General features: G+C 45.1%; 1 long non-coding RNA gene across 3 annotated transcripts in view; it reads right to left on the reverse strand.

Moving 5' to 3' along the window:
- Positions 1 to 17356, reverse strand: part of LOC128336332 (uncharacterized) — a 43658-nt gene extending 26302 nt beyond the window's left edge. For 2 of the 3 annotated variants that reach the window (XR_008311919.1, XR_008311917.1), the window contains exons 1-2: positions 831 to 926; positions 395 to 462 (exon numbers count right to left, since the gene is read on the reverse strand). This is a non-coding gene — a long non-coding RNA (uncharacterized LOC128336332). Of the gene's footprint in view, positions 1 to 394; positions 463 to 830; positions 927 to 15768 lie in introns of those variants that run through there. The other variant, XR_008311918.1, reaches the window with a different exon arrangement.
- Between the last annotated feature and the right edge of the window lie 4777 nt (positions 17357 to 22133).

Below are 22133 nucleotides of genomic sequence, written 5' to 3' on the forward strand. Positions count from 1 at the left end.
CTTTGACCCCATGATGCATAGATATTCAAATATGCTGTGTTGTAATCTGATATGATATGAATCTTGATGTGGAATCTGATAGATTCACATCCAGTCATTCTCCACTTGTGCTCTAGTCATCTCTCTTGCCACTTCAGTTCCTGTAATTCTTCCGAATACCACGGTGCTAATTTTGAAGCAGGTTGGAAATGATGCTTAGGAGTGATTGTGTCAACTGTTCTAGTGAGTTTGTTATTCCATGTTTGCACCAGAGCATTGGTAGATCATCACCAGAGCCAACTCTAAATCCTTCCAAGGCTTCTTGTAATCCTATTGGACCAAATCATCTTCTTGGGCGGACCTACCTAATAGGTCCTTCACCCCTGCAGAGGTGGGTTGCGGCTGCAAATCCTACCTTAACCAGATGGTGGTCCATCCATGACAATGGGGAAATAACAGGATCCCGGCTCACAGAACACCACCCTGATCAGAGCAAAAGACCAAATTAAGCATATGACTAGCATAATGCATCAGTCCCAAGACCACTTGGGATAGGCCCATAGTTTTCAAGGCTGCTATAAATTCCTGATCCACTCCAGACAACCCGGTCTCAGAGTGAACATTCGTCTCCCATTACCAACATTCTTGGTGATTTCAGTGCCAACTCCGCAACCAGGTTAATCATCTCAGTTAGAGACTCTGTTGGGCAGGAGGGTGATTGGTACATCAACAGAAGTCTCAGTCTATCCTTGTTCCCTAGGCTTAGGTAAACACATTCAGTATAGGCCAATTGCCTGACAGGCATTCTTGTAGACCACAGCCATCCCACCTCCCCACCCACATCCTCTCACCTGCTCTAGCACTGCGAGTATCCCACTGGGAGAAGCAGGAACAGACCAGACCACTAGTCTCTACCAACCAGGTCTCCATAATGCATGTTTTGGAACTGCAAAAAGGAGATAATATAGAGGTTTGAATGCAACCCCACTCCCCACCCAGTAAGCAACTGCCAAGACCAGGAAAGGCCATTGCTTGTGCAAGAGAGATTTAAATGCATTTATTTGTTTATAAAACATATACTCTGCCCCATGCCTTTCAAGAAGCCCTTCAGCAGTTGAGGAGTATGTGGTGTGTGATCTCAAGATGTGTGGGCATTTATAGGCTGACTCACAGTCTAATAAAGGGAGCCACATCTTGTTAGTTGCCTTTTTGCTGAGGGCAACCAGTTCCTTTAAGTCTGCTTCTAATAACTCTTACAAAACACAGTAAGGTAAAGCAAAGTAATTGGGGTTGTCCACTCATTTCCAGACCCTCCCCCATGTCCAGGGATCATGTGAGGTAGAAATGGGATCTAACTGGCCCATTGTCAACTACCCAGCAGTGAGGCATGTGCTGGCACACCCCTAAATTCTATTCACTGATATCAGTGCGAAGGAGTTTGACATACCTAGGAGCCCTTCACACTAATGAGCATAAGAACATAAGAACAGCCCTGCTGGATGAGGCCCAAGGTCTCTCTAGTCCAGCATCCTGGCCATCACCACATCCCGTGCAGAGAATGCCATAGATTGATTATGTGCTGTGTGAAAATGTACTTTCTCTTTTCAGTCCTAAATTTCCTGACCTTCAGTTTTGTGGGATGGTCCCTGGTTCTAGTGTTGTGTGTGTGAGAGACAAAGTGTGAGGGAGAAAGTTGTGAGAGAGGGTCAAAGTGTGGACCTCAGGGAGCATGGCCAGTGGACAGGGCCTGTTTCCCCTCATGTGTTTCCTGAACGTATGCAGGAGGGAACAATAAATAGCCCTGGTATCATCCCCATATTACAGATGTGAAGGCACCTGTCTCTTAACCACTATGTTGTAGAAGCTTTTACTACAACCTGCCCCCTCAGAGAGTTTCAGAATAAGCACATCCCAGTAAGCTACTTTATAGCCACGGTGTGTCAGGCAACTTTATCTAACCAAAGGGGCCCTGCAGGCTCCAACAGGAGCGACAGCATTGTGCTGATTAGTGGTGCCATCCTCTTCCACTCTCTTCCCCCTACAAAACACTCCCCACTTTTCTTCACAGGTTTCAGCTTGTAATATCTATAATTACACGAACTTCTTTATGTGCAGTTGTGTTTTTATATGCTAGGGATAATTTAGTAATGCAGTAAATGGAACATAGTGCTCAGATCCTTGCTGTGAATGTTACTGTGGCTGCCCTGGAGTGTATTTTACTTAGGGTTTCTCTCCCCGCCTCACATTAATGATTTCCATATCGTTTTTACTATCTTTTAGAAGTTCAAAGATTTCATTCCTCAGTCATACCCCCCACCCTCACCTCATCCACTCCGAATTAGAACATGATAAATTAAAAGAATGAATCTGGTGAGCTGCTTTAGCCAATCAGGCAGTGAATATGAGGTTGAGGGTGAAGTTTTGAAGAGAAATGGAATCATAGCAAGCCTACGAAACGTCTGCCATCATAGTCACAAAGCTGTAATTGCCTCACAAATCACCGGGATGTTAAGAGAATGAAATCACTTACGGGTTCTGAAAGTAGCTTTATTCTCAGTGTTCTGGAGATAGCAGGTGGGCATTTTACCTTACACAAGGTAAAAATTTGTTCGAAATAAAAATTTCCTCCAGAATTTTGCAATAAAACTTTGCATATTATTTCTTATACAGTACATGCACAAAAGGAACTTGAGAACATGCTACATTCTGCTCTAACCTGGAACATCACAGAAGCAGGACTCTATGAAGAACTTCTGTTGGGGTTTTTGCTGTTTATATAGCATGTTTATGGTGCAAAGTGCTTTACAATCAATGAGGCTATTCACATGCCCACCCTAACCCAGGCCAGAGAAGCCCAGCCTGGGTTAGGCTGTGTGTGGGAATCGCTGGGATTGGGCCCGATCCTGGGGGAATAGCACCGCCTAGCCTCACTTTGAAGCCCGGCTCTTAGTCAGGGTTAAGGGCTTGAGTGAACCCTTAACTCAGGCTCTGGGATCCTGTTTAGCCCCAGCAGACACAGAGGCAGGTGCCTAGAGCGCCCACCTCCTGGTGGGATCCCTCAATGCATCCCACATGTCTCTGTGGGATCTCTGGCGGCTGGGACCCATTTTCCCAGCCTCCGGAGCTCTGTACTGCAGCACACAGTACAGATTGTCTGGGAGCACGGTCCATGCTCCCAGCATCGAAACAGTACTTATCTGAGAGGAAGGTGAGTTAAGCCAGCCTCCCCAACCGCCTGCTTGCCACTCGGTTGTGTGAAAGACCTCAATATACTGGTCAACCACACAAACCTATGAGTATTATTCCACTAGTAGCAATTCATCCATGAAGCTTGAATGGACCTTCCCTAGTTCCTGACTCTTCTGAAGTCAGGAACTGACTATGAATGGGAGACTAAAAGTGTGAACACTGTAAGATATTGCCCTCAGGGGATGGAGCCGCTCTAGGAAGAGCATCTAGGTTTCAAAAAGGACACTGTAGAACTGGAAAAGGTGCAGAAGAGGGCAACCAAGATGATCAGGGGCCTAGAGCACCTTTCTTATGAGGCAAGACTACAACAACTGGGGCTTTTTAGTTTAGAAAAAAGACGACTGCGGGAAGACATGATAGAGATCTGTAAAATCATGCATGGTGTGGAGAAAGTGGAGAGAGGGAAATTCTTTTCCCTCTCACACACTAGAACCAGGGGTCACTCCATGAAATTGATTGCCAGGAGGTCTAGAACCAACAAACGGAAGTACTTTTTCACACAACGCGTGATCCACTTGTGGAACTCTCTGCCACAGGATGTGGTGACAGCCAACAACCTCGATAGCTTTAAGAGGGGCTTGGATAACTTCATGGAGGAGAGGTCTATCAATGGCTACTAGTCGGAGGGCTGTGGGCCACCTCCAGCCTCAAAGGCAGGATGCCTCTGAGTGCCAGTTGCAGGGGAGTAACAGCAGAAGAGAGGGCATGCCCTCAACTCCTGCTTGTGGCTTCCAGCGGCATCTGGTGGGCCACTGTGCAAAACAGGATGCTGGACTAGATGGGCCTTGGGCCTGATCCAGCAGGGCTTTTCTTATGTTCTTATGTTCAAGTTCCCTCCCTGGCTTCTCCAGGATAGGGCTGAGAGAGACTCCGGCCTGCAACCTTGGTGAAGCCGCTGCCAGCCTGTGAAGACAATACTGAGCTAGATAGACCAATGGTCCAACTCAGTATATGAGAGCTTCCTATGTTCTCTCCCATCACCCCCTACCACTCAATGACCCCCACCCAGTCCATGTTCCCTGTAACAGGGAATCCCAAAAGGCCAAGAAAAACTCACACTAAGAATCTGAAAGGGGAAAATCTACTTTCTTTCTATCTATCTTATTTCTGAAGGCCAGAGGTTCTCATCTTTGGGTTTCCAAGTGCTGTTGGACTACAACTCCCATCATCCCCTGCCATAATGGGCAAAGGCTGGAACCCCTATGTAGGCAAAGACAAAGAGCTGTAGGGAGAAGGGCAATATATCCCTTGTTTCATTCCTTAACTATCAACCATATAGAGAATGGTTTGTGAAAACAGCTTTTTAAAAAAGTTATATAATTGACATACATATTCTAATCCAGGGGTGGAGCTATAATAGGCCGCACGGGTCCCAAGGACCTGCCCCCTCCTGCCTCCGTGGATGCTTCACTCCTCTCTGATGTCATCTCACGCACCTCCCCTCATGAGCTGGCCAGCCACTCCTGTGGCTGCTGCACTCCACTGCCGTTTTCCTTCTCCCTGCACATGCTACCCGTCTCCAGCGGCAAGCTCTTACAGCCCACTGCCACTTCCTGCCCATCCCCAGCAGTGAACTGCATGGCTGATAGGAGCACGCTCTCTTGGGCGGGGGGTGGGGGGGAGCTGCCACCACCACCACCAGGAGAGGGAATGCACCGCAGCCATGGCGGGGAGGAGTCTGCCTGTGAGCACATGGCTGCCTATGCCCTCCCTATGCCACTTTTCTAAGCAAAAATATCATTTGGCTTGCTAAATCCAATAGAATATGAACCTCCATAGTTCCATTAGATTTTGAAAAACAAAGCACACAACCCTCTTCTCAGTTCCCAAAAGCTATTTCTCTCTGGATCACATTTTCAGCTGGCGATATTAGTGCTTTGCACATTAGTGCTTTCCCCAGCATTTGATGTGGCATGCATCTCTACAGCCATCTGTGTGTGCAGTAGTCCACCAAGACTGTAGGATTTAAATTAATACTACAGACTTAATTATTGTCATCAAAGCAAAGAGTTAATTAGTTCCTTATTTGCAGGATGGTATTAAAATTGCCACTAGTGAAAGAATTTAAGATGATTGCTACTACCACCAGGAAAATGTATCTAGAATTAATTCAAGACAAATGAACAGAGAAATCGTTGTGGAAAAGAGGGGGGTTTGCCTTATTTTGCTTCAGAAACAGAATCAGACCGTATTTAAAACTAAGGAGTGCATTTTCATACAAAGCAGCTTTTCCCTTAAGTGTCTCTTGAAAAGTTTTACTAACTCATAATTCATTCTAGCTCAATAATTCACAATTCAAGCCACCTTGAATGGCTATTTGGAGTTCTAATAACTCTTGTAAATATGTAAAGTGTAAATACCCTGTTTCCCCGAAAGTAAGACCTACCCCGAAAGTAAGAACTAGCAGTAATTTCTGATGTACCGCTAATTGCCCTAGTGCATTTTGGGGGGCTAAAATTAATATAAGACACTGTCTTATTTTCGGGGAAACACGGTATTTATCATTATTGGTCTCTGGAGATATGAAGCAAATATAACCAAATTCCTTAGCCTTAAGAGATGTACATCTCTTAGCCTAGAGATGCACATATCAGGTGGTACAGAAATATGAGAAAGAAAGAAAGAAAGAAAGAAAGAAAGAAAGAAAGAAAGAAAGAAAGAAAGAAAGAAAGAAAGAAACTGCCTTTCCCCATAAGAGCCTATTTGCACTTTACAATCGTTCTTGCCAGCCCTATTCTCTGACCCTCCACTGGCACACTTAGGTTGGTGGGAGGCAAACACAGAGCTCTCTGTGTGGTGACACTTTGGAACTCACTCCCCAGGGAGGTTCTTACCAGGTCTTTACCTTCGCTGCTAAAAATAATAATAATAATAATAATAATAATTTGATTTCTATACCGCCCTTCCAAAAATGGCTCAGGGCGGTTTACAAAGGGAAATAACAAATAAGATGGCTCCCTGTCCCCAAAGGGCTCACATTCTAAAAAGAAACATAAGACACACACCAGCAACAGTCACTGGAAGTACTGTGCTGGGGGTGGATAGGGCCAGTTACTCTCCCCCTGCTAAATAAAGAGAATCACCACGGTAAAAGGTGCCTCTTTGCCCAGTTAGCAGGGAAAACTGATGATGAAGACTCTTTTATTCCACTAACATTTAGCTGAATGTTTTAGTCCAAACTGTTGTTTTATTATGATTCTTATTTTATTGTCTTTGTTTTATATGGATGTTTTATAGTATTTAACTTTTGTTGCTAGCCGCTTTTTAAACTTGAAAGGCAGGGTAAAGTCTTAAAATAAATAAATAAATAAATAAATAAAATTATGCCCTTGCCTATAATCCCTCCCTCCCCTTTCCTACCACTGAGTAAGGCCTTCTCTTCTGATAACTCTCTTTACACTAACAAGACTTGTCATCTTCCTAGAAAAGGCTTGTACCGGCTTCCATAAGCTTCCCGAGCCCTCTCTCGGTTTTCTGCTAATCCGGGGCGGCTCTCCCATGAGTCAGGTGAGGCGATGGCCTGAGGAGGTGAGTGCACCATGGGGCAGCGAGTGTGGACCCCCTCACACCCCACTGTAGGCTGACACTGGCCCCGCCTCATCTCTGTTCCTGCCCTGTATTCTTTCTCTGTTCCCCCTACCAGCCCTGGCCTCTGCCTCACCACATGTGATTAGAAAGGCGATGCAATGAGAGTGCACCTGTTGTGAAGCCTTCTATGGATATGGCAACAATACCCTCCCAGCTAGCCCTTTTATTGCTTGTGGGGAGGCTGCCCGTCTGAATGGCTGCTCTACCTGTGCTCCAAATAATGGCCATTGGAGTGCATGTACAGCAGCTTTTCAGATGAACAGCTCCCCACCCTCACTCCATAACGAGATACACCAGAAGGGTATGGGGGTGGCTACGGAAGCGTTCACTGTGGGTGTGCTCTCAGCGGATCCCTTTTCTAATCACACATGTAGGAACTGTATCCTTGAGACCAGCCCACAAACCAACTTGCTTTTTCATTGTGGCTTCCATTCAGAAGCATCTTGATTAATTGCCATGGCATAGGGAGATGCCATGACCTCAGAAACAGGAACAGGCCATGTTCCTTCTTAGGCTCCACTGCCATCTCTCATCTGAGATCCAGGAAGAGCTCCAGTCTTACAAGATCTTGGCCTATCAGCATTCTGGATTCCTTGCGTCTTCCCTCAGTGCCATCACACATTCCTGCTCTCCCACAGGTCCTCCTCATGGGGTGTGTGGGCTCCTTTTAAAATGCTTTCAGATTATTTGGCTTTATTAAAATGAAGATGTGCAGCGTCAGTGAGTAATTCCAGTTTCAGGCAGAAAGTAGAATGGGTAATGACCCTCCGTTTAACTAGAACTATAACATTAAAATGAGAACACTTAAGCACATTGCTAACTGAAATTTTCCAAGAACAGATCCGTTTACACAGGTCTGCTCATCTTCAAATTGCCCACAAAACATCTTGAACTAACTTATTGCCAACTGAAATATCCTAGACATCATGCTGAGTTCCCATATTCAGCCTGCTTGGCTCAATGTATATAGTTCACAAAATACATTTCTGCCACCTCCTTGGCCACGGCCAGTTAGCAGCTCTCATATTCAGGTTTTCAGAAGTGAATGGGTGTAATGGTGGAACAAGTATTGTATTTTGTGTTACTTTAACAATGACAATGGCAACAAATGTAGAAAAAGCAACCAGGAAATGGTGGAAGACATGTACGTCTGTACAGCTAGACAAGGGGCAAGCCATGTGTCTATGTGAAATCTGGAACCTCTGGAGAAAAGTCTGCTAAAAGGTAGTGAGGCAGTCGATCGCTGCCAGGCTGCCTGCTGTATGTTGTCAGCTGACACACGCCTGCTCCATATCATCTGGAGAGAGTACCAGCTCCATGTTTGGGAGGCCCTTGGGCAGGCAGTCTTTGTGCCCCTCCCCACCACCACCACTGCCATTTCCGCCAGCTACTACTGTTGTTGCTGTTCCTCACCACTGTCATCTTCTCACTTGCCATGGGGAGAGTTGCTGACAAGCTGAGTGAGCATTCCATGGCAGCTGTCCCTCTTTCTCCTCCTCTCCACTCTTAATTGCTCCGCTGGCGAGGAAAAGTAGTGGCAGCTGGGGCCAGGAGGTTCTTGGCAGTGGGTCTCCTGCAGAGGTATGGGCCTCTGTGGGCCCAACTGTGCCAGCCCCTGATGCTAGCCATAGCTGGAGAGAAATGCCAACAGCAATAGGCTCCAGTTTACCACCTCGGTATAATGTTTTGAGCCATGTAGCATCTGTTTACCATGAGGCTTCACAGGACACCAACAGGGAATGTGTTGAAGAATAACACAGGTTCTCAACCTTGGGTCCCTGGATGATGTTGAACTACAACTTCCACCATTACCTGTGGTCACCTTCTGCTAGTCACAGATGATTGCACTTTTGTTGTAGGATGCCAGGTCAGTGGTTTTGCCAGTTCCTTTATTTGTCTTTATATACTTTTGTTAACATACAAAGCCCGAGGGGGGAGGGATCAAATAAATTTAAGCTGACACATCACCCACCCAGAAGTTCTTGTCAGTAATTTAATTTCAGTATCACAGAGGATAATTTATGGGCCTGATGGAAAATTCAATAAAATACGTTTAATTCTCCTATTCATTTATTTTAATTAGAGCACTTCTGCTTACACTAAGTAAGTCTGAGTTCCAACATTCATGCCTATTTTCCTACATTCTGTCTCAACTCAAAATGTGCTTGGACAGTTCAATCAAACCCATGTAATTGCCTGCTTCTGTGAACTTTTTCATGAATTATCATCATCCCCACCATCAATGCAGGAAACCTGTACTTACATGCATATTGACTGTTGGTAACAGTAATTAGGCTGAAGTACCTGTAGGCCAGATGATGAAGCATACTTAGCGCCTCTTAATATACTTAATAATAAATCATGAGACACTTTGAACATACAAATACAGCACACACGTGTATCTAAAACAAGCCCACTTTGTAAGCTTCTGCCACTGAAAATGTAATACATTAGTGGTGAGGTGGTATAAAAATTGCGGCTCATGCTAGACCAGTGGTGGCCCATTCATACATGCAAATCAACACTGGATTCTGCTGTGATAAACATGTATAGGTGAACCACCCTGAACAAAAATGATAGCTCAGTGTTGGGACTTAGCTGCCCTTGCCCTTTTCTCATGTGCTTTCCGGAGCGAGAAAATGTGTGTCAAGTCCACGTGCATTCCCACATGCATTCTGCTAAACATCTGCATGGTGTGGACATGCTTACAACCATACGCAAGTGGGGGTCTCACCCTGTGACTGGGTATCCTGTTTTGTTTTGCTTTAAAACTGTTAACCACTTTGAGAAGAAGACCAAGCGGTCGAACTGGCTGTTTCGATGAAACAAACTCAATTTTTTTCAAGTGTTTCGCCCACAGGAAACAATGGGGAAACTCAAAACACCCATTGTTCCCCATGGGTAGCTCCTAGGGACACCAATGTGGGATGGGTGGTAGGGCATGATGGGTGGTACCTACCACCCAACCCACAAAAGAAATGGGCAGGTGGGTGATTTTAAACTTTTTTTAACCTTCCCCCATAGGATCCTATAGGGGTTTTAAACAAAACAATGTTAAAAATCACCTGCTTGCTCATTTCTTTTGTGGGTTGGGTAGTAGGTAGTACCCATCATGCCCTACCACACAACCCACTTTGGTGTCCCTAGCAGCTACCCATGGAGAACAGTGAGATGTGCCAAGTTTCCCAATTGTTCCCTGCGGCCGGAACAAGCTGCACTCAGAGTGCATGCACACAGATTTTGCATTGCAATCCATTTTGCAACCCTGCTTTGAAAAACACTACAGAAGCACACAGTAAAAGGGAATCTGTCCCGCCCAACACAGAACATACATTTCAAACACAGGCCAAAAATGGCCAAAAGAGAATCACTGACCCATAATCTATTGCCAGCCATAGTGCCTGAGCTGCAGTCACATCATTGGCACAAGTTGCTCTCTCACACACAGCTGTGATTCCTTACCTCCTAGCATTACAATAGCTGCTACAGCTGCATCTTTAGCAGCAAGCAAAGCCATACACTCAGCTAGAGCAACTTCAGCTGCAATGCTGATTGCAGAGCAGACCACCACAGCAGTGAGTGAAACACAAATTTGTCTCAAGGACAGACATGGAGCTCATCACAGCAATTACCAAGAAATATTACAGAGAGAGAGAGAGAAAGAGAGAGTGCAGCCACTGTCCATTTCTTGCCACAACACTATCTCTTAAACAAAGCAAACCACAACTCAAGGAAGTCAGGCACACAAGTTCTGCCTTTGTCAATCTGAGATCCAGCAAAACCAGATAGTTATAGCAGCAGTAGCACTGCATATTATACTCAGTGCTGAGGAAAGAAAACCACAAAATCAAACTTTCCCTCCTTCTCTCCTGAAGTATCCTCTTCTTCAAGAAAGGCACACTATAAGGGTTCTCTGCCTCCCAGTCTCTTTGAATACATTTTGAAATTCCCTCTTGTGTTCCCCTTCCCTCTTCCCTCCCCCCTCCCCAGCCAATGGGGGAAGAACACAGTTGCCCATGACAACATTTGATTTGCATGATAACAAGCCAAACAAGAAGCAAGGAAATTGCAAGCCAATTGGAAGCCAGAACCAGAAAAACATCCAGCAAGGGAAAAACAGGCCTTCAAAATGGCATGCAAAACGTCAAAATGTTTCAATCGAGATGGGATTGTTTTGTTCCAAGCTTGAAACAGACCCATTATTTAGAGGGTGTTTTGTTTCAAGCTTGCAATGGCCTGTTTCAAGTAGAAACGTTTCAACATTTAAACATTTTGCACATCCCTACTGCCCACCTTGAAGCTTTGGGGACTATACATCTGAATAAACAAATAAAACGATTACATACAGTCATGTTTCTAAGGCTGCAATCCTAAGTATGCATTCTTGACAGAAAATCCCATTAAAATTAATGGCACGTACTTCTGTGTAAATGTGTTTAGAATCTGGGTGTAGGATACCTCTAATAACATGATCATTCTTTTCCTAGTGCTGTCTTGTTCTCTGCCTGTTTAAATAATAAACATCTTTACATAATAAATCTAAAATATAAGATACTGATATTTAACCGCATGTCTAGAAAGAACTTTTGAATGTTGCAGCATACCCTGAAGGGCTTAATTATCACGGCTTAACTTTTCAATAAAGCTTTATTTGCAAAGCCTGTTTGCTAAATCAGAGCAAATTTCCTCATGGAGGCAAAGAGCTAAGGATATTTTCCCCTTTGTTTCTAAGAGCTTGTACAGACATTTTTATGGATATTAGTGTGGAATGGTGAGAATATGTTGCCCAAAGGGTTATGTTTCTTCTAGATCTGCTTCTGCATTGTCAGTTTAGGATTTTTTTTTTAAAAAAAAGTAAGATACATAAGGAAGGGAGAGCTGAGTAGCCTTGCTGTGGGGAATGTGTTTTGAATGAGAGAACCAATTACATAAGGAAACATTGCTTCCCACCTTTAAGCTTTGGGGACTATGAATCTGAGTAAATAAATAAAATAATAACATACAGCCATGTTTCCAAGGCTGCAATCCTAAGTATGCAAAAACCTACTTTTTAATGGTCAAAAAAGAACAGGAGATGTTGGTTGTCTTATTTATCATTTATTTTTCTATGTAAACCGCTTTGAGACCTTTTCTTGAAAAGGAGTATATAAGTAGTAGTAGTGGTTGTTGTTGTTGTTACCACATGATCTGGACATTTCACCTGGGACCTTCTGCATACAAAGCATGTCTATCACTGACTTGCAGCCTCTTCTCCTATGGTAGCACACTAGGGGCTTAATAAACTGGTCTGTCCTGCTCCCTGCCTGGGATTACAAAAACTTGTCTGCCTGCATGGGATTGCAAAAACCTGCAGTATGCCACCTTCAGGCCATACTGCAGTGCTACAAGTCTCCTGGTTTGCATATGAATTGGAGACTACGAAGCTCTTCTCATGATCTGTGAGAAGACCTTCTTCTGGGTCTGCGGGGAGAGTGGGCAGCCGCTTGTAGATGGGCGGCCAGATTGGCCACCCACATGCCTGCCAGCTCCGTCACAGAGCTGGTGGGGGCTGTGGGGATCAGGGGCTGCGGGGATCACGGGGCATCCTGCAGAGACCCCCGAGCCTGGGAAGCTGCTTGCAGCCTCCCAGCCAGGGGTCCAATTCATGGGTCACTGTGCATCATGGTGACACACGAGCAATGAAATGAGGTTAACGGGGCACTCGCTCCGTTAACCTCATTTAAGGGGAGGGTGTTCTAGGCAGGATAGCCGCCTTGGGAGGACTGGGCTCGGCCGTGAGCCCAGTGGTCCCCACGATTCACGGAAAGTGGGCTAAGCTCCCTTAGCCTCCTTTCCATGGATCGTGGGAATAGCCTCTACATGTGAGTACTGTAAGATATTCCCCTTAGGGGATAGGAGCACTCTGGCAAGAGAAAGTCCAAAGTTCCATCCCTGACATCTCCAAGATAGGGCTGAGAGAGACTCCTGCCTTCAGCCTTGGAGATGCCGCCACCAGTCTGTGAAGACAATAATGAGCTAGATAGACCAATAGTCTAACTTGGTATATGGCAGCTTCCTATGTTCCTATGATAATTGCACCACGATTTTACACATAGGAGCTCAGTAGTCATGGTGGTAGTAGCAGGAGGATGAATTGTTCTAAATGTGCATATGTTTTGTCCCAAGAATCCTATCTGAAAGTAAGTGTGACTGAAATCAACAAAACCTCCTTCTGAATAAAGGTGCATTAGATCAGGGTGTAGTATCATCACAACACTATTCCTCCCCACTCACCTCCAATACAGTCATAAAAACATGCATACTGTTTATAGAGTGACAGCTAATATAACAAAGTCAGCAGGATGTCTGGTTACCCCCCACCCCTTGTATGAAAAGGCAAATCATATTATTTGGTGTTCATCATCAGCGTACATCACATGATCATTAGTGTACATCACACAAGCACAACAGATACAGTTATGAGTGGACTGCAAAGCTGAGAAGCAAATGCTGATTACAAGATTTCCAGGCAAATGCGGCTTCTGTGCATTAGCATGGCTGAATGTAAACTTCATACCCCCAGAATGAACTTAGGTTTGGCTCCATGCCTTGGAAGAATCTGACAGAAAATGAATTTAGCCTGGAGCAAAGCATAAACCATATCTGTTCTGTATTAACAGAAGAGCCAGCTAAAACCCTGCATATTTCACTGAAGTGTGCAGATATTTGACTAGCAAGTAAATACGCCTTGTCTCTTTCTTTGGCTGTCTAGCCCATCCCATCTCAAGGCCTCTTGGTCTGTAGCAGGGCATTTTTTTTTTTAAATCAACAACTACATATTTAACATCCATGCAAAAAAAATTGAGTGAAGAATTGACAGAACATAACTGTGTCCTTCAGGTTTTCTTTTATTTTTTACCCCTCTCCGTAAGGGCCAGCCCTAGACCAAATGGTACCTCCATTTGGTTAAATGAGGAGACCCTTTCCCAGGGGCATAGCTAGGGAAGAGGGGGCCTGTGTTCATCCTTCTCTCTGGCAGTCCCTCGGAGTGAGGGAGATAATGAAGAAAATAGGGAGTCTGAGAGGGAAGCTTTCATTTGCACTAATGGCAGCTTTCTTCATGGGGCTAATAACAGCTTTGGATGACATCCAGACTAAGGAAGCACATATGCCACCAGTGTGCAGCAGGCGCTTCAGGGGAGGGGCAATTTTTCTCCCTGAGGTTTGTGTGGCAGATTGTTATCTGAATTGGAATCTTACAGCTTTATTTTAATTGCTTTATTGTTTGTTAGCGAGGTAAAAAATTCGGAAAGCTGGCCCGTACCTTTAAAAAAGAAGTAAATAGGATTTGGGAATGCTTGACAGAATGTTTGGATCAGAATTCTAAAGTGACGGGATGGCGACCAAATTCAATTTTTGTTTGACATTTCAGCAGCAAATCTAGACGGCATAGCTGATGCTGTCCCAAGCTAGACTTCCACAGAAATGAGGATTTGCAAGGATCTGTGCGGGCTAAAACACATGTGATTCCAGATAGAGGCAAGGTGACGCACCTCTTGGCTGAAATACCCTACACACCTGGACTGAATATATCAGATGAATGGAAATAGCATTCCTGATTTGCAACAGGGGTCTTCTGGATGGACCCCAAATACTATCTTGCAGTGCTATAAACTCCCTCAAGCATGTGGCTAAGGTGAAGGACAGGATGTTTGACTTCATGGGCCACTAAACTCAGGGCGGGCTTTAAGGGTTGGCCAATTCAGGCATTGTTCAAGGACCATCAAAGCTGTCCCCTGAGACTCTGTGTGTGTGTGTGTGTGTGTGTGTGTGTGTGTGAGAGAGAGAGAGAGAGAGAGAGAGAGAGAGAGAGAGAGAGAGAGAGAGAGAGAGAGAGAGATCAACTCAACTAGGGGAGATCTTTACATGAGGTAAAATGAGGCAGTCACCTCAGGTGACAGATCACTGTGGTGCAGAAGGGTGACAATCAAACGCTCCCCTGCTGCCACCATTGGAGCAGCTTTTGGGGACCAATTTGACCTTTGCTAGCTTTGTGAATAGCATCTGTCCTCACACTTCTTGCAAAGCTTGCAAGAAGCACAATGCTGGCAACCTTCCCTCCTCCTCACCACTTTCAAAGCTTGCAAGGGTCAGATTTAAAAGGGGGCTGGCCCCACCCAGGGCATGGGGCGAGGCAGCATTTGTCACCTCGTCTCATGTGTCTCAGTACCTTGCATGACCACTAAGAAGCACTCCCAACCGCTACCACTATGGAAAGCCTCCCTGAAACCCTTTTGAGAGCTGACCTTAGCGGTGGCGGCGGCAACAGCAGCGGCTTGGAGCATCCTTCATCAGCCATGCTGGTGACCACCACCTTCCTTGGCCCACAATGCAATACCCATGCCATTGTATCCAGTGAAAATAAAGGGCATTGCTTTATAGGAAAAAAAGATAGCAGCCACTAGTGTGGCTACATCCCTGGCCACCACTGAGGTGCTTGGCCACTGCAAAGGCAATTAGCCAGGGCCCCCCACAAACCTGACTAAACTCAGCGGCTTACATCCTACACAGGGAACAACCACTGATCCAAGCGAGAGGCACCCACACACCTTGTGAGCAACTTCAAAGGCCACCTGCACGGTTTTTGCAGGCTGAGCTGCTCTGTGGCTACTATGGAGTGTGTCATCACAGTGGCGAAGCTTCTCCCAGCATTCCAAATAAGAGCAACATCGCAACTGTGACAACACACTTGTGATAACGCACACAACAAGTAACCACGGAGCAGCCCTGCCTTCACAAACTGTGCAAGCAAGCTTTGGAGCGGCTGCCAAGTAGCACACACACCCCTAGCTTAGATTGGCAGCTCCCTGCACAGTATGTAACTCAGTAGGACTTATAGGGTCATAATCAGACTGGCATGATGCTGCTAGCTTGCATCCCCTTACAAACTAATAACAATTACTTATAACTCACCCTACTGATTGGTGATTATCTTTGAAGAGTTTAATAGTTTAAGAGAATGTATGTGTCCATGACAGAAAGCAGGATGGAGTGCCCTGATTTATGGCAACTCCTCGTTAAGTTTAAAAGCATTCCACTGTGATGAAGACATCTGCAACAGTTGGTGCTACTTTCCCACTGCAAAGGCCTAGTTAAGTGCAGGAAGAAAGAAGAAAGAAAAATAGAGGCAATGTTTTAAACTGAATTCAAGCCATCTTTAATGAAAACAAGCTCCCCTTTTTTCAACTCATTGAGCGTTAATTGTACCCACAACTTTCCCTAATTTAACAGAATCATCTGGATTTTATGTTGTGAGTAATAACATTGACATACTGTGAAGTACTATCACTTTGTCAAATGATATATAAAAGCATGCATATAACTGCACTTTCTCTAGACATAACCATCCGTATCCTTCTCTCCTGTTTCATTGTGGTATAACTCTATTGAATTTTTGGACCTCGTTTATATTCCTTCTGGGGGAAAGGTAAATAAGGTGCTAATGTTAGTAGAGCAATTAATGTTAAATCAACTAAATGTGCACACTGATCCCATGGTTTCACTGCACATACTTCATCTCTGCTTGGGGCCTTAGTGGCTTGCGGTGCACAGCCTCCCTAGGTGGCCGTGGCTCTTTCCAATCTGGCCATATTAGGAATAGTCAGTCAGACCATTGGTCCAAGTCCATCTGGATCAATTTCATCAGCTCTCTAGGACTGTTAATGGTTTTCCCAGCTTTGTTACCCGAGACCTTCAAGTGAATACAATAATGCCCAAACCTAGGAATGTAGACATACAAAGTTTGTGCTGTGTGAGCTCTTGGCCACAGCTGGCCTCCAGTCTCACCATCCGCTGCCATCAAAATAAGATCATTAGCTTGTGCGACTGGTTCCACTCCTAGTCACTGAACCCTCTGTCTTTCAAAAACAATATCAAAAGTCAGTAGTGGGGTAAATAAAATGGGCATGAGGTGGGACTAAAATGACAGACAGAGATACCAGGAAAATAGTACAAAAACAAGAACAGGTTTACTAGAATAAAAGGTTGCAGAAATTAAAAACAACCACCACCAGTACAGGAACAAATGTTGAAAAGTTCAGTTGGCAGGAATACACAGTTCAAAATACAAAACAAATAAGCTCGCAAGTTTTCTCTCCCAAGGCCTAGCAGGTTCCAGTAGAATCAGCTCCCTCACTGCTACCGTCCCTAGTGGTTTCAGCCCGACCCTGTTGGTGTTCCAGCCTTCTGGCTCACACAACACTCAGCAGCACTCTCTCTCTCATAGAACTCTCCACCCACTCACAGACCTTCTTCCTCCTGGCTGTTAAACTCTCCATTTTAACAAATTCCAGAGGGATACTTTACCCAATCAGGGAGTTTCGTCTCTCAGAAAGCCAGAACCTTCTGTCTCTGCCTGGAAACAACCAATCAGAACATTTTGTAACTTTCCCTCCAAAACTCTGCAGCAGACAACTTTTATCTCAGACTTGGCTGTCAGAGGTTGCTACCAGGGGTGTAGCTAGGGGAAAGGGGACCTGTGTTCGCCCCTCTTTCCGGTGGCCCCTTGGAGTGAGGGAAATAATGAAGAAAATAGGGAGGGGTGGAGCTGGGGGCCCCTCAGGAGCTGGGGAGCTCGGGTTTTTTGAACCCATCTGGTCAGTTATAGCTACACCACTGATTGCTACCTTTTAATCCCTGCAGAGGCTGGAGGTGACACAGAACAAACTAAACAATCCATAAAGCATAATGGGAAGGAGGCATTCCTTCACATGCGGAGCCCTTTCTCACGATCATGAGAAAGGGCTTGGAAGGGAAAGGAGAGGAAGCCTTTAAAAACTTACCTCGCCCACAAATGATCCGTTCGTCTTTGCTGGGTGCACAAATCGTGCTCCCAGACAATCCTCTGCTGCTGCCGGTCACAGGGAGGTTGGGGGCCGAGAGACCTTTGGAATGCTCATAATGCATCACACAAGTGCATGGTGCATTATGAGGATTCCCCTGGCACCGGCAGGGAGCCCTGCAGTCTCCCAGCCCCAGCTACAAGCAGCCAGGGATGGCAGATAATTAAAAACAAAACAAAACACACAAAAAACAAGGTCAAGGTATGTTTTGAAGGTGGGCTCCCTAAGCAGTTTCCCCATGGTGCTGCTGCCGGGAGCCGAATGGCTCCCGACGGTTCTCATGCACAGGTGAAACCAGGCTGGGCTTCCTTAGCCTGGTTTTGCCTGCACTTGAGAACAGCCTCACTCTCTTCACTCTGAGCTACAACTCCTTGTGAAAGACGCATCCACACATTCTTAAGGGTTATCCACACAGTTTTGCAAAGTGTTTTCCCCACTCTCCATGTGGAAGGGATCCTTGTTCATTTGTGTTACATATATCAGCCTGCAATAGAGATAGACAGTAAGAGATCACAGAGCTTTCAAGTAACTTTTAAAAACAATCCCTGCATACAAAGATAATACCAAATGTGGGCATAAGTCGAGAATCCGTGTCACTCATCAAGGATGTTGCCCAGGGGCAGGCCTACCTGCTTCTGCAAAATATATTGACTGGCGTCCAGGGTAAGGAAGTGCTAGGGCAGCAAACACACAACACTTTGTGGGGAGGGATGCTTTTTAATTGATCACCCCTTCCCTCCAAAGCCCATTCTGCCCCACTACAATATGTACAATATTTCCACTGTGCTCTGCCACAATATGGGTCAGACCACTAGACCAAGTTCATCTGGATCAATTGCATCAGATCTCCACTGACCATGACTCCTGAAAATATGTTCCCAAGGGTTGCACAGCCCTTGGTGAAATATTTCAGCAGGGGACTTCAGAGCGAAGGGGAGATCAGTGAATATTGCCCTCTCCCAGAGCACAAGTTTCAGATTCGTTGCATCAGCACTTCTTTAGTTGTCAGTCATTTTATGTTAAAATATTAGGAGCCTCATGTATATTTACCTTTGCTGTTCATTCATACGATTCTAGTGAGTCAGTGGTAAATGCCATATAATGCTAACATTTCCAAGTAAATAGGGGTGAACATATTTTTGAAAAACGGGAGCCAGCAAGAACTTCTAACTGCCAGACTGGAGGAAGGGACAGAGGCCCAAGCTTGACAATGAGGGGAAACTTGTTCTTGGTGGTGTGTCCTGCTCTGTTCCTGTCTAATTTCATTTCCTGTAACAGAGGAGGCCATAACCAGGTTCTTGCTTCTGCTGCCGGTACACCTTCGCCTGAGCTTGAAAATGCTGTACATCACACTGCATTAGAAATACAGTGGGGTTCAGAGAGCTGAACTGAGAAATGAGCCGAGCTGGTTCAAAATGAAGGAGAGGAGGCAGCAGCAACAACCAGCAGTACACATGAGAGAAGGAGAAACCTGCTTCAGCACATCAAGTGCCAGTTGCCAGGCTCAGGTTTTTTAGGTGCCAGTGGCTACAGAGTACCTGGATGTTTGCACCCTTGTGGGCAAATCTCAAGGCTGATTAGGAGGGAGGAAGCTGCCGTGCGTGAAGACCTCTATATACTCACACCTGCTGTACAGATTTTGCTGGTGCTGTCAGATTTGATTCCTTATCCCCATCCCCAATACAGGGGACTGACAGAGTGAGAGCTGGATGTGCAGAACATCTGTTGGGGAAGATGGGGAAGGATGCATGATGACCTGAACGACATGTGCAGCCCAGGCAAGCCTCCAGAGCATCCTTTATATATAAGGTAGTCTGCTTCTGTTTTCACAACACATAGCTTTGATGGATACAGGCAATAACCTATCGGTATTTGTTCTGACTGATAGACACTAGTATATCTATCTCAGCTTTCTTGTTTTTGTTTATCTTTTTTAATGGTTGTTGTTTTGGTATATTATGGTTTTTACTGTTTATCTGATTTTGAGGTTTTAAATGTGATTTTTATGCAATTATATTGTATTTTAACTTTTGTAAACCACCTTGAGATGCATTATGAAAGGTGGTATAAAATCTGAACAATAAAATAAATGAATTTAAAAAAATCAAACTGAATAAAGTAGGCATCAAAATTAATTTATGTCCATTTTTGATCTGAGTCTTCTTAATTCAGCTTTTAAAAATGTGCAGAGATATACCCCAAATCCCCAAAACATCATCACATTACCTTTTTGTATTTCTTATTCGTGTAAAGCTACAATCCTGTACACATTCCTGGGAATAATTCTTGTGGGACACCACAGGATTTGCTTCCAAATGTGCATAGGATTTCGCTGCATGTCCAGCACAGCAACAGCTACCTCTCTCAAACCAGATTTCTTTGCCCATTCTAGGTGGATACCCCTTCCTCCCTATTTTCTCCAGCAATAAAAAGCATACATAAAATATATAAAGTAATGACTCCACTAATGCTTGCTTTCATTCAGAGAGATGTATTTTTCTAACTGTTGGAGCTAGGACCCTGGCAGCATCAGCTCTCAGCTGCAATGTCTCATAGTGACCACTGGTGGGGTGGGGGTAGGGTCATGGATAAAAGTGCTTGACTCCTCCCCTCTTTCTTCTTCCAGTGTTAGTCTCCATTTTGTCTCTCCAGAGATGGCTGTTTGTTTTGGTCTCTCTCTTCAGCCATGAGCTACAGCTGAAATTTAGCTGCAGGCTTTTTCACATTCATTTGTAACATTCTCTTTAAATAAATCATTGTATTTCTTCAGTACTAACGAACTGTCTCAAGACCTCTTGCTTTGCTGCTTTCTCACAAAATTGGTTTTGCTTTGCTGTTTGTGGACTGAACTGCCATTCTTCCCCTACAAAGGGTTATGGGCCCAGAAGCCAGTAAATAAAAGAGAAAAGCCCAGAGAGTTAAATAGAAAGCAAAGAGAAAAGCTTTGAAAATGGAGACAGCACAAGGATTGCAGTTGATTGAAAAGTTGCAAGGTCTTGAGTACGAGCTCTAGTCCTTCAAGATGGAGATGCTCTTCAAGAGTCATGGACTTGGCAGTGTTCTGCACACCCAGTGTCCTGCAGATGCAGGAAAGGAGCAGAAATAATGAGACAGAGCAGATGAAAAGGCATCAAGAATAATTTGCTTGGCAGTGAGTGACCCAATCTTAGTGCATCTAAGAAACAAAGAATATGTAGGAAACTCTGAAGGGATTATATAAAAAGAAGTCTGTGGTTTCCAAAGTGCATCTAGTAAGAAAACTGAGTAATAAAAGACCTAGAGGCTATTCTGACGATCAGGCGAAATCGGGCTAGGAGAGCCTAGCCCAATTTCGCCTGACCGTCTGAGCCACCAGGCTCGCAGGCAAGCCCGGTGGCTTCCAGGCAATTAACCCACCTAACTACCCCTCCCCTTAAACCAGGTTTGCAGAGCAAGAGCTCCTCAAACCCAATTTTAAAAATCATGAGTAGCCCCCCAGCCGAGAGGCTTAAAAGCAGCCTTCTGGCTCAGGGGTCTCTCCAGTATGCCCTGCACACTCACACAGGGCATACTGGAGCTTCTGGGGGCCACGCGGCCCCCAATCCTCCCAGCCCCCACCAGCTCAGTCACAGAGCCGGCAGTCGTGTGGGCTGCTGCTGCAGCTGCCCAGAGCAGACTGTCTGCAAAGAGAGCGGGCTTAGCCCACTCTCCTCGCAAACCCCCTAGAGGCTCTTCTCACCGATCGTGAGAAGAGCCTCTTAAAGAAGAAAAAAGGTTTTCCAAGCACATAAATGAAATGTTAGCAATATCTAGGCAACTGCAAGCTCAAGAAGCTTCATGCCAGATGCAGTTTTGATAGGATCGCTGTTGAATAGTTTGCCACATTACCTTGATAGTGTGACTAGTGCCTTGGCAGTCAAGGAGGATGCAGACTTACAATTTGTAATTAACCATCTGCAGGACTTTGATTTGCACAGAAGGGATGATAGGCAACCAAAGGAAAGTGAAGAAAATGCATTTAGAACCTTGCAAAGAAATAAGAAATGCTTTATTTGTGGAAGACCCAAACACTTGCAGAATAGGAAGCTATTCTGACAATCACCAGAAAGTGGGCTAAGGGAGCCTAGCCCACTTCCTGGTGATCATCAGAACCACCAGTTCCAAGGTGCCTAGCCCATGGAGCGAGTGCTCCATTAACCTTGTTTTTCTGCTCATGTACCACCGCGGTGCATGGCAACACATGAGTAGACCCCTGACCAGGAGGTTACAAGCACCATCCCGGTAGGGATGTGCATGAACCGGTTCAAATGCCGGGGCCGGTCAAAGTAAAAAATTCAAAAAGGTTGCAGAGCAGCTTTTAAAATGATGCCTGGGGAACAGCTGATGGGAGCTGGGCAGTATCCCGTTTGGCAAAAGCCATCCTTTAAAGTGTGAGGGTGCAAAGGATTCAGATAAAAC

This window comes from Hemicordylus capensis, chromosome 1 (genome assembly GCF_027244095.1).
Source record: "Hemicordylus capensis ecotype Gifberg chromosome 1, rHemCap1.1.pri, whole genome shotgun sequence".
NCBI lineage: Eukaryota > Metazoa > Chordata > Lepidosauria > Squamata > Cordylidae > Hemicordylus > Hemicordylus capensis.